Genomic DNA, 14,120 nt, shown 5'->3' with positions numbered 1-14,120 from the left:
ACCACCTTGTGAGGTGGGTTGGGCTGAGGGAGAGGGATTGGCCCAGAATCACCCAGCCGGCTTTCATGCCTAAGGCAGGACTAGAACTCTCAGGCGTCTGGTTTCTAGCCCGTTGCCTTAACCAGTAGAACAAACTGGCTCTCTTACCTTTTCCCCTAGCTTTTTTACTGCTCCAACCCCCCAGCTGATTTACTGATATTAGAAACACTTGGCTTTTCTTTCCTCACCTGAAAAAAAAAATAAAAATCCCCATCCCATTTGCAAAAAACCCACAGGTGGTCATTTACCTCAAAATGCTTCCTTGGGTGCCTTCACCCCCACATATCTTTCCTACCCCCAGTCAACAGATAAAGCATCATACCTGTTAAAGTTACTATTCCAGGAATTTTATTTATTTATTAAGCAAATTTATATAGCCACCCATCTCACCAAAAAGAAACTCTGGGTTGTATACAACAATGTGATAAAACAGCCAATTCATCCCTGAGTTGCAACCAAGTAGACCTCAGGCAATGAGGAAAAATCCCACTCCTCAAATGGGATTAGCCACCATAAGACAGTGTGAGCAAGCCCATTTTGTACATGACAGGAGAGGTGGGAGTTTCCTGACTTCAGCTGCCAATCACAGTCTCAGCCAGCTGTTGGAAATTTCAGCTTTCTCTGAGCAAGCCTGAACCAGACCATTTCACCAGAAAAATGGGGAGGGCCTGCCCCCTAAATTGAGGCTTGCAGCTGGTAAGAATGGTAAAGCCGTAGGACCCTCCTGCAGGAATTCCTGGCTTTCTGTTAGGTTTAATTCACTTTAATCTGGATCACCATAAAACCTTGGCAACTTCAAGGCATGTGGACTTCAACTCTCAGAATTCTGGGAAGCGCTGGTCTAGAAGAACCTAAGGTGTGGGTTGAGCATTTTCCTATTGATTCTCTTCAGACTGAACCAAGAGTGGCAGTCATGGATAAGTCCAATAACCTACTCTTTATATGGACTGGTTCTAATAATAAACAGTATCTGTTTGTGTACATGGATCACTTTTTGCAACTTCTTGGGCCCATGAAGTACATTGCAATGTATCCCAAATTGGGAGCAGGGTAACATTTCATTGCATGACTTTATCTGAGATGAGTAACATTTTTCCTCAAGAGAGAATATACATCAAAGCATGCTATAATTGTCCCACAGCTATGATGTAGAGGTAGATATTTCATGTTTTCCATTTCATTATACCAACAGCCCACACAGGAATAATAAGATATTTTTGGTTAGGTTAATAGGGAAGTGAATGGATTGATGCCAACTTCCCCCATTTACATTTCCAGCATAACTTTCCTGGGAAACAAAGTGCTGTGGTGGGGGTGAGAAACTTCAACTTGTGCTCATGTCCTACCACACAGAAACATCTATTTTGGGCCAGAATGTATAAATATTGAAATCTGCTGCTTATGTGAGTGAGCAACTAAGCATTAAGCAGCAGGAGGTGGGATGCAATTTGAGGGTCATTTTAACATAAAATTTAAAATATATACTCAGTGATGATCTTCATATGGGGGAAGAAGGGAATGTGTACAAAACGTCTAGCATCACATTGCAGCCTTCCAATGTTCCAGTTGAGGAAAGCAAGCAGAAATATCCACACAGTACAAAAATAATCAATATAAATCGTTGAAACAAATGAAGGCTTGGAACCAGCCTAGTAGAAGGGGAAGAATCCCACTGTCACCTCCCATGATATTCTAGAATCTAGAGCAGGGGTGTCCAACCCGTGGACCAGAGGCCGTTTGCGGCCCTGAACAGCTAGTAATGCAGCCCCAAAACGTTATCCCCTTGTTTTAATGTAAATGTCCATTCTGTCCCATTTTTTAAAAAACCACCTATCAGCGTGCGAGCATGGAGGGCAGAAAAAAGAGCCCAGGAGTGTGAGAGGTAATTGGCTCCCGCCCACAGGTGGTGGGAGATTCAAGGCAATAAAAGGCGCTCCGGAGAAGAGCTGGTTGTCGCAGATGACCGTTCTATCGAGCTCTCAGAACTGCTCCAAGCCTCTGCTCCGGAATCGCCTCAGAAGTCCTGCCCTGCCAACGTGACGGACCCCGGCCCTTCGCCCTGCCTCATTGTCACACCAGAAACCGCTGCTGCCACTGAGCCTGCCACCAGGTCTGGTCTTGCTGTTGCTGTCCCCCGGCTTGCTGCTGGTGCTTGCCTCACTGTCACCGCCATCCCTGAGTCTGCTGCTGGCTTGTATCCTGCTGCTGCCACGTGGAGTTCCACTTCAGAGCCTGGCTGAAATTCCATGCCAGTCCTAGTGCCTGCCTCTTGCCCTGCTGCGCCAGGGGAATTCTGCTGTGAGGTATCAGCCTTCCAGATCAGCCTTGCTCTGCCTTGCCTTGCTGCTGTGAGATCCCAGCCTGACTGCCCCTCGCACTGGGAAACAACGCCACAGGGACTGATACGGAATATGATGTAAGTTTAACCCTGTCCCATTGTTGCATCCCAATGTCCCGTTTTTGTCTCAAGGAAATATGGTCAACCTAATTTAGGGCTCACATTTGTGAGCAACTATTTTCAAGGATGAAGGACACAAAGAGTAACATTAGAATTAAAATTTCTGATGAGCATCTTGAGAACTCACTGAGAATTGCAATCACTTTGATCGAACCAGACATTGATGCATTAGTTTCACAAAGTCGAATATCCCACTAGTTTTATGTTGCCCTCTTTTTAAAAATTTTATAATAAAAAATATAAAAAATAAATGAAGTTTTATTACTTATATTCATTAACTATATTATATATTTTATGTGTGTCCCAAGACAATTCTTCTTCACTCAGTGTGGTCCAGGGAAGCCAAAAGGTTGGACACACCTGATCTGAGGGTTCTTCAGTTATCTGGAATTGAGTTTCAGAGGACTGCAAGAGGGAAGAGCTACATGAAAATGCCTTGTTTCTTTTTTCCTCCACTTAAAGCATCATGAGAGTAGCATTTTACTCATGGGAGCCTTGGATCCAAGCTAAGAAGTCATCAGAAGATAGATATGGGATCTCAGTAATTAAGACTCATTATTGAATCTTGCCACTGTGTCATGATGGGCTTTTTCCATGGGTTCTTTAGATACTGAAGTATCATGTCCACCTGGGCAATTGGAGAAGGATTTCCTAACACTAAATCAGTGGGGCTGGCTACAGATGAAGAAGCCTTCAGAAAATGGGTTGTACAATTGTTGTGGAACTCTAAACCTGTTTTCAGTGCCAAAGGCAGCTCCAGTGTGGTGGAATGTGTTATAACACTCAGCTCCAATGTGTTGAGTAAAAGCATGTGCTGTGATAATGTGCAAAGGGCACTTGGTATGGACTTCTCAAATGTGCAAAAGTCAGGCTCTTTAGTTGTGAAGCTGAGTGGTGATGGTATTGTAGCAGGAAAAGAACTTCCATTTTCTTTGCATGTTTGTTGCTTTATTAGCCAAGCAAGGAGTTTTGCATAGTAAAGGGAATGAACAACTGCTTCAGGGATGTGGTACTATTCAAGGAAGTTGGATAATTTAGAACCAGCGGTCCTCTGCTATCCACACTTACTATGTTTAGCTCTAGGCCTGAGTGTAACAATGGGAAGGAAATTACAGCTGACTTACAATTTCTTTGGAACCCCTTTTTTTGTTTTTTGTTATAGCAATCAATTGACACAGTGTAAGTGACATTAACCTACAAGAAGATTTTACTTCTTGGAAATGCTTCTTTTCCCTGTGCCAAGTAGCGATTTTCTTTGCCTCTTGCTTAGAAAGAGGAAATGTGAGATTTCAGATACAGCCTGAGTTTGGTCAGGAAACTGAGCATCCTCACTGAACAAAAGACCAGTTGTTTTACATGGCAAATATATTTTGGCAAAATGTGAGATCTTTTTCTGTGTGTGTGCAATTTATTCGTTTATTAAGTTTGTGTGCCACCCAAATTTCCCATCCATGAAAGTAAGGATGGTATGCTATCACATTTTAATATGTTTTCATATGACACATTTGTTAGGAAACATTAATATTGCATTGTAAGCTTATTACAGTCAAGAAACTTAACATGAAACAAAACAATATAAATATGGCAGAATGTGTTACATTAGGCTACATAGACAAAGTATAAATATTCAATACTGGTTGGAAATGTTAATATCATTTATGCTTGGGCCAAAATATCTTTTTACTTGCCAGCAACTATATAACAAACTCTTTCTGGATGGCAGTTGGTTTTCCTATGATTCTTTTATATCTCTTCATGGGGAGGGGAATCTTGAAAGCACTCACGTCAACTCCATTTAAAGTTGAGCCAGGACTGGGTGCAATTTGTGAAATACTGTATATCACTATCTTTTTAGGGCCCTTGGTTATTATGGGACAGAACTTAGCCTATTCAAACTGATCAAAATTCCTGAAAGCCCTCACTGCATCATGGAGGGACTTCGTAGATAGAGCCAGGAGACGTATAGGAATTCAGACTGAGTGGTGGTATGTCCAAGGTCCCTTTCCAGTCAAGTTTCTCCTTCTCCTCTTCGGTTTCTCATCGGCCAGAAGTTGTGCTCATACCTCTCCCTGTGGAAAGCTGGCATCTGCAAATGCTGGTTTGTCTCTTCCAGAGGAGGAAGACAGCAGCCTTTTCCTTTCAGACTCTGACTCATCTCCTAAACCTTTCTAATACACCCTTCGCCAGCTTTCAGCCCTGTTTTAAATCTCCCACTCCCTCCACCCCACCTCCCCCATCATCGGCAGTACACATGTGGTGGCGAATGTGTGGTTGACCACAGCACCTTAACTTTAGGGACCTTGCTGAGAGGAGCAACTCATACCTATTTCTGCCCCAGACCTGCAGTAGGGCCAGTGTTGCCATTCTGAGCCATTCTAAAATGTCTTCCTGAGCATTTTACAATACCCTCACACAGAATTGACGAAAGCGCTAATGGCATGGATACCTTTGCTTATGTCCCTGGCATATTCATGTCAGAGTCCCCATCTGTTTATTCCATCTTCTGATTATTATTTATTTATCAAATTTGTCACTGCCCATCTCCTCTCACTAGAGGGACTCCAGAAGGCCACATCTAAGAATCTGTCTGTTAAACATGAAACAGCTAAGCAAAATTGTTTGTATGCTGTTTGAAAACAACACAGAATTCTACTTCTCCTCAAGGGAGGCGGGAGGAGGTGCTGGACCTGTATCTCCTGGAAGAATGGGCTGAAAGAAAACTGATGGAGGCATTGCTGTCAGGTGGTTGCTCAGATCATATGAGGGAGATTCAAGCTGTACTGGAGAGGATTACATTTCCAGTGAAAGTGCAGAAGTATAAGCTCAAGCAGTTTTGACAGCATGCTGTGCTTTGCACCAGCTGTGGTTGATATCTCAGCTGCAGCCCTATCTGGAAATGGAAAATCTGGGAAGCTCCCATTTGGATAATTGTACTACATTATACATGGGACTGCTGCTGAAGCTGGTTCAGTTGATGCAAAATATAACTGCAATAGAAATTACTCAGATTGGGTCTTACACTCCTCTGTTGCCTTCACAGGCTTTGAGTTTATTCCCTAGTCCAACTTGAAGTATTGAGTGTGCAATCAGATAAACAGCTCTTAGACCTATTAACATTCTCTCAGTAAAAGGCTATTTTTTTCTAGTAAGGAAAAAGAATACAGTAAGCAGTGGGAAAACACGAGAAAATTACACATAGAAGGCAACATCATCTAGATAACTCTTTCCATTAAATCCATGAATAAGGTGGTGCAATTCCAATACAAAAGCCTCAGTTAGAAGCACAACTTGAAAAAGTCCTACATGGCTTGACATATGGTAAAACTTTTCCCTCCTTCTTAACAAACTCATCTTCTGGTTGTATCCATGTAGTCTTCTCAACAGTACTGAAGTGGTTTTCTATTGCCTTCTTCATTGTCTGGCCTGAAAATTTAGGTAGTTTGTTTTTGCTTCCTACCACAACCATTTTCTATATGTACTGAATCCTTAAAACCAACTATGGGATGGCTTCTACAAGTATCTCATCATTCTCTGGTTTGAGGGACCCATGAAAGAAAATTGCTGGTTCAGTATTAGCCTCCTAAAAAGAGGGGTTTGCTGTGATGTCTTTACAGGAACTCACCTGGCACATAGATTGCAGTTGGTGCCTGTTCTGGAGTTGCACAACTTTACATATTTTAAAACCATTACTTTCTATTGGATTTACACATAAGCCACTGCAATAAATTTCTCTGTAGAAGCTCCAATGTGCAGTGAAGAGTTTTCATAGAAAAAGTGAAGGATAAGCCTTGATAACAAAGTTTCTATGAAGATATGAAGCTGTGTGTGTGTGTGTGTGTGTGTGTACATGCATGTGCCTTCGAGTCAGTGTTGAGTCCTGGCAACAGCCTGGACAAGTCCCTGCAGTTATCTTGGCAAGATTTTCAAAAGTGGTCTGCCCTTGCCTCCTTCCTAGGGCTGAGGGACAGTCACTGGTCCAAGGTCATGCAGCTGGCTTTGTGCCTCAGACGGGACTAGAACTCCTGGTCTCTCAGTTTCTTGCCTCGTGCCTTAACCACTACACCAACCTGGCCCTCAAAGCAGCTGTAGTGATGATAAAGATTGGTTTGTACAGAGTCTAAGGATCTAGCCCCCCCTGTCCCCCATGGTTTAAATTCTAAGTTTCTTTCTCCCAACCTCTTGTTATAATGGATTTGTAGCAGCCCCTTTCTGAGACTTGGTTGCTTGTGCCACCTGCACTGTATTTACACAACAGCCTTGTCTGTTCCTAGGACAGCTTGCCAGCTCCTTGCCAGCTTCAGCCATCACACACATCTCATTCAGGGATGGGAAACCATCTAGCTTGGGAAGGCTTCTACCAACTTCTCCCAAAGCCCTCTTAGTCAATATCATTCTTCCCAGAGGCTGCTTTTGGGTGAGTTTCCTTTGTCCTTACACCTTCTGTGTTATGTGTGCACATGGGGTAATGTGTGTCAATGGGCAGGATGTAGGTTTATAACTGTGCACATATGGGTGAGAGATATTTTGTGTGTGTGTGTGAGAGAGAGAGAGAGAGAGAAATGATAGGTATACATAGATGTATATGTGAATGGAATGTCAATAAGCCTGGAACGAATTTCCTACCTTGCTTTACTCCCTGTGGGTTGCTTTAGCTTCACTATACTGTATTTAATTGTATTGCACTGCAGTTTGTATTGAACTTCAATGATTTTCTGTGATTTTTATTTTATGTGGCTGATGAAGAAGGGGATGATGAAAAGTGGTGTGCTTTTAACTTCTGAAATTATGTTTTGGGGTTTTTAACAGATGCATTTATCAATCCACAGCTGATTCTTTTCCTCCCTTCAGAGTAGCTCTCTTGCCCACCAGGATTAAGGACTTTGAGAGTAGGTTTGCTCATCAGTTTGTTTTTAAAACTCTGGTTATGGGTCTCTTCTGAACTCTACAGGAACCCTCTCCAGCCTGCAGAATGTGTTTGCCAGGAAATGAAATGATGAATTTAGGGTTATGATCTAACTTTCTGTAGACGTGTGAGATGGGGAACTGCAATGACATTTATTCAACTTTTTTTTTTTTAAAAAAGGCCTTTATTTTAACTTGATGTTTTGACCACATTGTTGAATTATGAATATGTCTAGCTACTATGCTATATATTTTTGAAATCCAGATGCATTAGAGACATGTCTACTAAATGAAGTATCTTGTTCCTGCAGCATGCTAAAGATGCTGAAGAAGATAGAAATTTGTTGAGGAGAGTCATTGGTTTCATCCTGTGAAGAAACCGTATCCCCCCCCCCCCCGCACCTTTGACTTGATTTAATGCCCAGACTGATTTTTGCAGCTGAAAATCATAATATAAACTATGTCTCTCATTACTACTGAAATAATGCTATGATGCCTCAGTAGTTCTAAATCATTTTCCCTAAACCATCTATTATCCAGATGTGCATCTTGTATTAATTGCTATTAATTTTTTCCCTGCAGAGGCAAGGTAAATTTATGCTCCAAATTTCTGTCATATACAACTTCGTACAACTGTCTCTCGTTTGTATTCCACCCTTTTTAAAAAGTCTGTTCAGGCTTACATACAACAGAAAAGGAATTAAGAGGAAAGGATGAGAGATATGCAAGATACCGATTGTATTAAAATGCACATCATTTCAGATTATGAGACTTTAATGTAAATATTGGTAGTGCATATATTTTAGTGTATTACAGTCATTTTTTAAAGGGCTAGGGTTTAAAAAGAGGCAGAAATGTAAGTGCTAACAATATAATCCATCACTATTCACCTTATTTCAATTCTCTAAGGTAAAGTGTTTTCATTAGATTCTGCAAAACAATTATGGATGTCACTTATGCTTCTACTTCAATTGCCTGATTTTCAGTCCATTTAGCCTGAACACCAGTAACGTACACATATCTCAGAGCACAGAAAGCTGCCTAAACTGATGAATCAGACTATTGGTACTTCAAGCTCAGAATTGACTACATTGGCTGGGTCAAGCTCTCCAAGGTTTCGTGATTCTTCTGCATCTATATTGCTTCACTGAACTCAGGAATGCTTGCTTGCTTGCCTCCGATCGGGCATACAATATACATGGATTACACTGTCAACTTTTGATTCCTCTCTCCCCCAAACAGCATGGAATACCTTTTAAACCTTACATCTGCTCTTGTACACATCTTTGAGATCTTTACAATACATTCTAAAAAGAATGGAATATTTATTTCCTTGTATTTAAGTTTTAAGTCTAAGGTTGTACAGAAGAGCACACTGTACAAATATATACATATACTGTCTTGTATATACACACAAATACATAGAGTAGCCTTTTTGGGTGGAAGTTTTTAGCACTGAATTATTTGTATAATGTGAGTTGCTGTAAGAACAATTCACCAATTTAATTAGAGTGTTTTTTCTGTAGTAATTACCAACAAATCACAAGGTAGACAATATTTATTTTTACAGTGGCTTTTTGAAGAAAAACAAAATAGCAGCCACTCCAAGTTTCTTGTCCTCCAGAAGAATTTTTGTTCACTTCCAAAATATAGCTAAATGAAAACAGCTGGAATGAAGGACCATTTTTTGAACAATTTCACACAATATTTCTTTAATGTCTTTATTGGTTATTTTTACTGCACCAGTCTCCACTGGAACACACTCAAGGTGGCTAACAAGATTTTAAAACACACTAATAGGCCAGTGTTAACCTCTACTCCTCAAATCGGTTTTCAAACTCTAAGAGATACAACAGTATAACCCTCAAAAATTCAACAGAGATAACAATGCAAATAAAATTTGAAAGTGCAAAGAAGACAGATATGAAATAAACAATTCCACATTTCATTTCTCACTGCAGTTTCTAAAAGCACACATGGCAGAGACTGCACAATGGAAAAACTGGTAAACAGTTCCAAGCTTTCTAATGCAATTCAACTTTGTGAATTTGTACAGTCTTTTTCTTTTTAGGTCTAATGAAGAGGATAAATGAATTATCTGTTAATACCTTGGATGCAAATTCTTGGCTCAATGACATCAGTCATCAATAATTATTTTCTGCACCTCATTGGGGTTGGTTGTATATTTATGCAGGGTTTCACACTGATTCTAAATAAGCTGGTGCTTGTCTCAGTAGATTTGCCTTTAATCCAGTCACTTAAAAGTAGTTTCAGAGAAGAAATATCGTGCTTCTTAATTAAGACAGTTCAGATATTGGGAGCCAAGCACCCAAAAAAACCGAATTGTCACCATAAAAAATAAAATCTGTATGTTGTAAAGTAGACATTCAGAGCGAGCCAGCATCTGAATCTGAACACACATTCACATGGGGTAAGATCTAGTTTTGGCGATGTGAGCACCAAGAGATCCCTCATCTCTTCCTTCTCCTTAACAGGAAAAAAAAAAGGTCACTCTTTTAAAGACAAGAGGCAAAATTCCAGAGAAATGGAGCAAGAGGTTGCTGTTCTTGAGCTGAGAAACTAGTGGGGTATACCATTTCCCCAGTGGCTTTGATAACCACTGGAATTACCCCAAGAAGCCAGGGGAACTCCAGATAAAAGAAACAGAAGATTTTCTCTGAAAGAGGATTCTGTTTAGAAGATAAGAGGCAACCAAGTTTAGGCAAGACAGTGTGTCAGAATCTTGATCTTTATTGTAATACTTAAGTCATCATGTGTGATGGTTGCCTTATTCCCAAAGAAACACAGACTCACTAGTTAGGGCTAAGGATTTCTAGTTTAATGGGAATAGAATGCATACACGAAAAAAGACGGGAATGAGCACATGGCGTGCGAGATATCCGGTAAATACCCACGGTACGGACCTGATTCTTCCCCACCCCCTATTGTCTCAAAGTCCTGATCCGGAGTCTTGATGGGCGATCAGGGTGTGATTCCGGAGTCTCGATGGGCGATCGGGGGGATTAGCGCTGATTGTCCCTGTCCTTTTCCTGTGTCCGGAGCAGGTGTGTCCCCCGTGGTAATGCAGAGATGTCAGGGAGATAGGGTGATGGCTTTTCAGGTCAGGACAAAGGTATGGCTCCTTTGTCCTTTATTTGTATTTGTCTTTAAGTGTTTGTGAGATTATCACTGATTCCTTCCTCCTTCCTCCCCTTCCCTGGGAAGGCATGTTCCCTGTTGTGATGTATGTATATATCGCAACGGGGGACATGACATCATGTCTCATATCACGTGATGACTTAAGTCACATCACAGATGACATATCACATCATGTGTGTACTACTTAAGTCATCATGCCTCTTGTTCTTATTTTCTTGGACAAGCAGGACATTCTGTGAAATATCAAGATGATTTATTTTGTTTTTCTATTAACTTCTTATAAGATGTAGTCTAAGCAAAGGTCCTTTCCTAGCTTATTAATTGGAACAGACCAATGCCATCTTGCAGTCTGTCAAGAACACTGCATGTATTTTTGTAAATCGGGTTTCATACATCATATCTTTTGATGTGTGTGTGTGTGTTTTGTAAATAAACTTTGTTTTTGTTTCTCTCTTGCGAGATTGGTTTCTCTCAGGCAGGGGAAGAAGGGATGGAACCTCCAGTCACACACTCCTGTATTGTGCAATCAGGAAGTTTCATTACAGAAATTATTTCCATGTTTACCTTTAATGAGAACATGGATTATGGGAGCTCTCTTTCACATGCTGGGGTTAAGGAGAGGCAACCCCTCAAACACAGTTGGTGGCAGTAGTAGGTACTAAGTACCTATGCTAAGGCAAGAGTAGTAGGTACTAAGTACCTATGCTAAGGCAACACCAATTTTGGGGGGAGGAGGTTTGAAACATCCTGCTTTTCACCCTATGGGCTTAACCTTGCCATAACCAATTTTCCCTATCTAAAGCTAGGCTTGCATTATTTCACCCTCTCGAAAGCTGATCAATGTGGAAGGAAACATAGCATTACTCACCCTGCCCCCTGCTCCACTTACAAAAACCAACCAAACTTCCAATGGAATCTTACTTGACATTGATAAAGGGACATTATTCTCCATGAACAGTAAACCAGCTTAGGGCAGAGGAAAGGAACCATTCTGTCAAGAGCTGCATTTGGTTGGCAAGAGTCAGCTGGGGACTGCATGCCAGAGATGAATAGAGCTGAAAGAAATTGTGGGGAAGAGGGATGAGAGGAAACCATGTGGACAGGGCAGCTTATTTTTCTTGCAGCTGAGAGGCCAAGAAGCCATACAAAACTGAATCATTGCTAGAAAGTAACAGTTAAATCCAGTCCTATTATTTTGATCTTACATTGCTTTGAAAAGAGAACATACTTCATGAAAAAATTCTGAGTGCTAAACTTTGTAAGTTGTGAGCCTTTCAGGGTCGTTCTGGAGTGAGATGGCACCTAAGCTGAATAAATGAAATGAAAAGATGAAGTATGTTGGAAATGGGTGAGGAAAATCCCCAAAATGTTTGCCAACTTTCCTCTAAATAGGATGGGACGTTTACTTTTAAAGTGCCCCAAAATATTTAAAACTACTTTGCAGTATGATGATTATTAGCTCCATTACCTTCAATAGATGCCATCAGCCTGAAGAGAGTTGTTAAATCAGCTCTCCTTTGTCATCTTCAAGGGAAAAAAATATGTAATAAGGTGGCCAAAGATGCAAAGATTATTGATGTAGACTACTTTGAGCTGGTGCTGGATGGATGGTCAGACAGACAGGCAGGCAGGCAGGCAGAGTTGTAGCCAAGACTTGCTTCCAAGAGACTGTGCAGATCTGATCTGACCTGATCTGATCTATCTATCAGAAAACATTTTAAAGAAGCGGCTTCTGGTCTTATTTGCAGCAGTTACAAGTACATTTATATTTCTCTCTCTCTCTCAGGTTACAACATAATTTCCTTCTTTCCACAGTCTACCCTCTCTAATCATCAAATCCATAAATCACAGTTCATTTTTTTTCTTTTTTCAGCAAGAAGTCCATAAGAAGGTTCCAGTCACTAATACATATAGTTATTGTCCTTTCTCTAATCAAACAAGTCAATTTTTGCCATCTCTGCTAATTCTGTCATCTTCACAATCCATTCCTCTGTTGTGGGTATTTCAGAGTCTTTCCATTTTTGAGTATATAATGATCTTGCAGCAGTTATCATATATAAAAACAATCTTCCATAAGTCTTTTCTAATTGTCTATCCATTAGTCCCAACAAGAAGAGTTCTGGTTTCAATTGAATATTAATCTCTAAAATTCTTTGTATCACTATATGCATTTGAACCCAAAATTTTCTAGCTTTTTTGCAATCTACCAGGCATGATAAAATGACCCTTCAAGTTTTCCACATTTCCAACATAAATTTGAAGTACCTTTATACATTCTAGATAATTTTTTTGGAGACATGTACTGACAGTACATCATTTTATAAAAGTTCTCTTTTAAATTATAACATAAATTTCAGTTCTTTCAGCCACATATTTTCCCATTACCCCATCAGTATATTATGTCCGAAGTTCTTAGCCCATTTTATCATACACACTTTCACTTGTTCTTCTTCCATTTCAAATTTCAACAAAAGTTTATACATTTTAGCAATTACATGTTCCTCATTTGTACATAGTTCAATTTCAAATTCTGTCTTGTGTTGTTCAAATGCCTTGTTATCTACCTGTAGATCTGATCCTGAATGGAATTCTCTGGAGATTATACAGTGCTGTCACTAGGGGCTTATGATTACCACCAAGTCCTGGCTTCTTGTTGCAATCTTGAGTTTTTTGGCAAATGTGGAAGCCCTACTTGCAGTGGAAAAGCAGCATGTCAAAGAGTTGTGATGCAGTGAGCATTCCTTGACCACTGAAGGAAATGATGTGCTTTTCTTGGGGGAGATGGGCAGTAATAGAAGTTTGAAGAATAAACAAACAAACAAGCAAACAAACTTCTGGTCTCCTGATATGGTAGCTGAATGTTAGGACTGGGACATGGTAGCAGCATAAGCAGCTTGCCATTAACACATGGCATCATCATGGCTGGTCTTTACTCTTTATGCAAAGGGTTTTGTTCAATGCAAAATAGAGCTGCCTGGAAGACAACACTAAAACTCTGCTGTGCTCACCTTATTTGAAAACAACAAAGAGAACATGAGTGGGATTCAGATCCATCAATAGGAACAGTTAATGCAGTTTTTGCTGTTGAAGAGCTGCATAATAAATATGATTTGTCAAAAGAACTGATTAGCAATATCTCCAGTTAAAGCATCTTTTATCTAGAGATAGGTCCATGGCCTAAAGTGCTTCAAATCTTCTTTTACTTACAATTAAGCAGACTGTACAAAATAATCAGCCATCAATTATTATTTATATGTGATTGATTTACACCAAGTTATTCAAGAGTTTAGGAATGTATTCACAGCTATGGATGATGATTTTGGCATCTTTAACTCATGTTTCTATAAGTTTCTATACAGTTAATTCAGCAAAGGTTATTATTTTATGTATGGGCAAATTTTCAGGAAGAAAACTCTTCTAGTGAGATCAGAACAGTTTTAAACTCAAACTATTTTTACATTCAAAATAATTGTTGATCTTGAAAGGACACCCATTTCCCATCCATTATGTATTGGTCTAAAGAGTTATATAAATAATATAATAAAATATATTATTTATTTTA

The 14,120-nt window shown here is 40.0% G+C and overlaps 1 long non-coding RNA gene across 1 annotated transcript in view; it reads left to right on the top strand.

The window, feature by feature from the left end:
• The window catches only part of LOC134488855 (uncharacterized), a 28,860-nt gene extending 15,611 nt beyond the window's left edge, over positions 1–13,249 (top strand). Inside the window, exon 3 of the long non-coding RNA XR_010067057.1 lies at positions 13,129–13,249. This is a non-coding gene — a long non-coding RNA (uncharacterized LOC134488855). The remainder of the gene's footprint in view (positions 1–13,128) is intronic.
• The last annotated feature ends 871 nt before the right edge of the window (positions 13,250–14,120 follow it).

The sequence above is a fragment of the Candoia aspera genome, chromosome 1 (genome assembly GCF_035149785.1).
Source record: "Candoia aspera isolate rCanAsp1 chromosome 1, rCanAsp1.hap2, whole genome shotgun sequence".
Classification (NCBI taxonomy): Eukaryota; Metazoa; Chordata; class Lepidosauria; order Squamata; family Boidae; genus Candoia; species Candoia aspera.
Note: the sequence above shows the minus strand (reverse complement) of the source record. Positions and strands in the feature narration are given on the sequence as shown.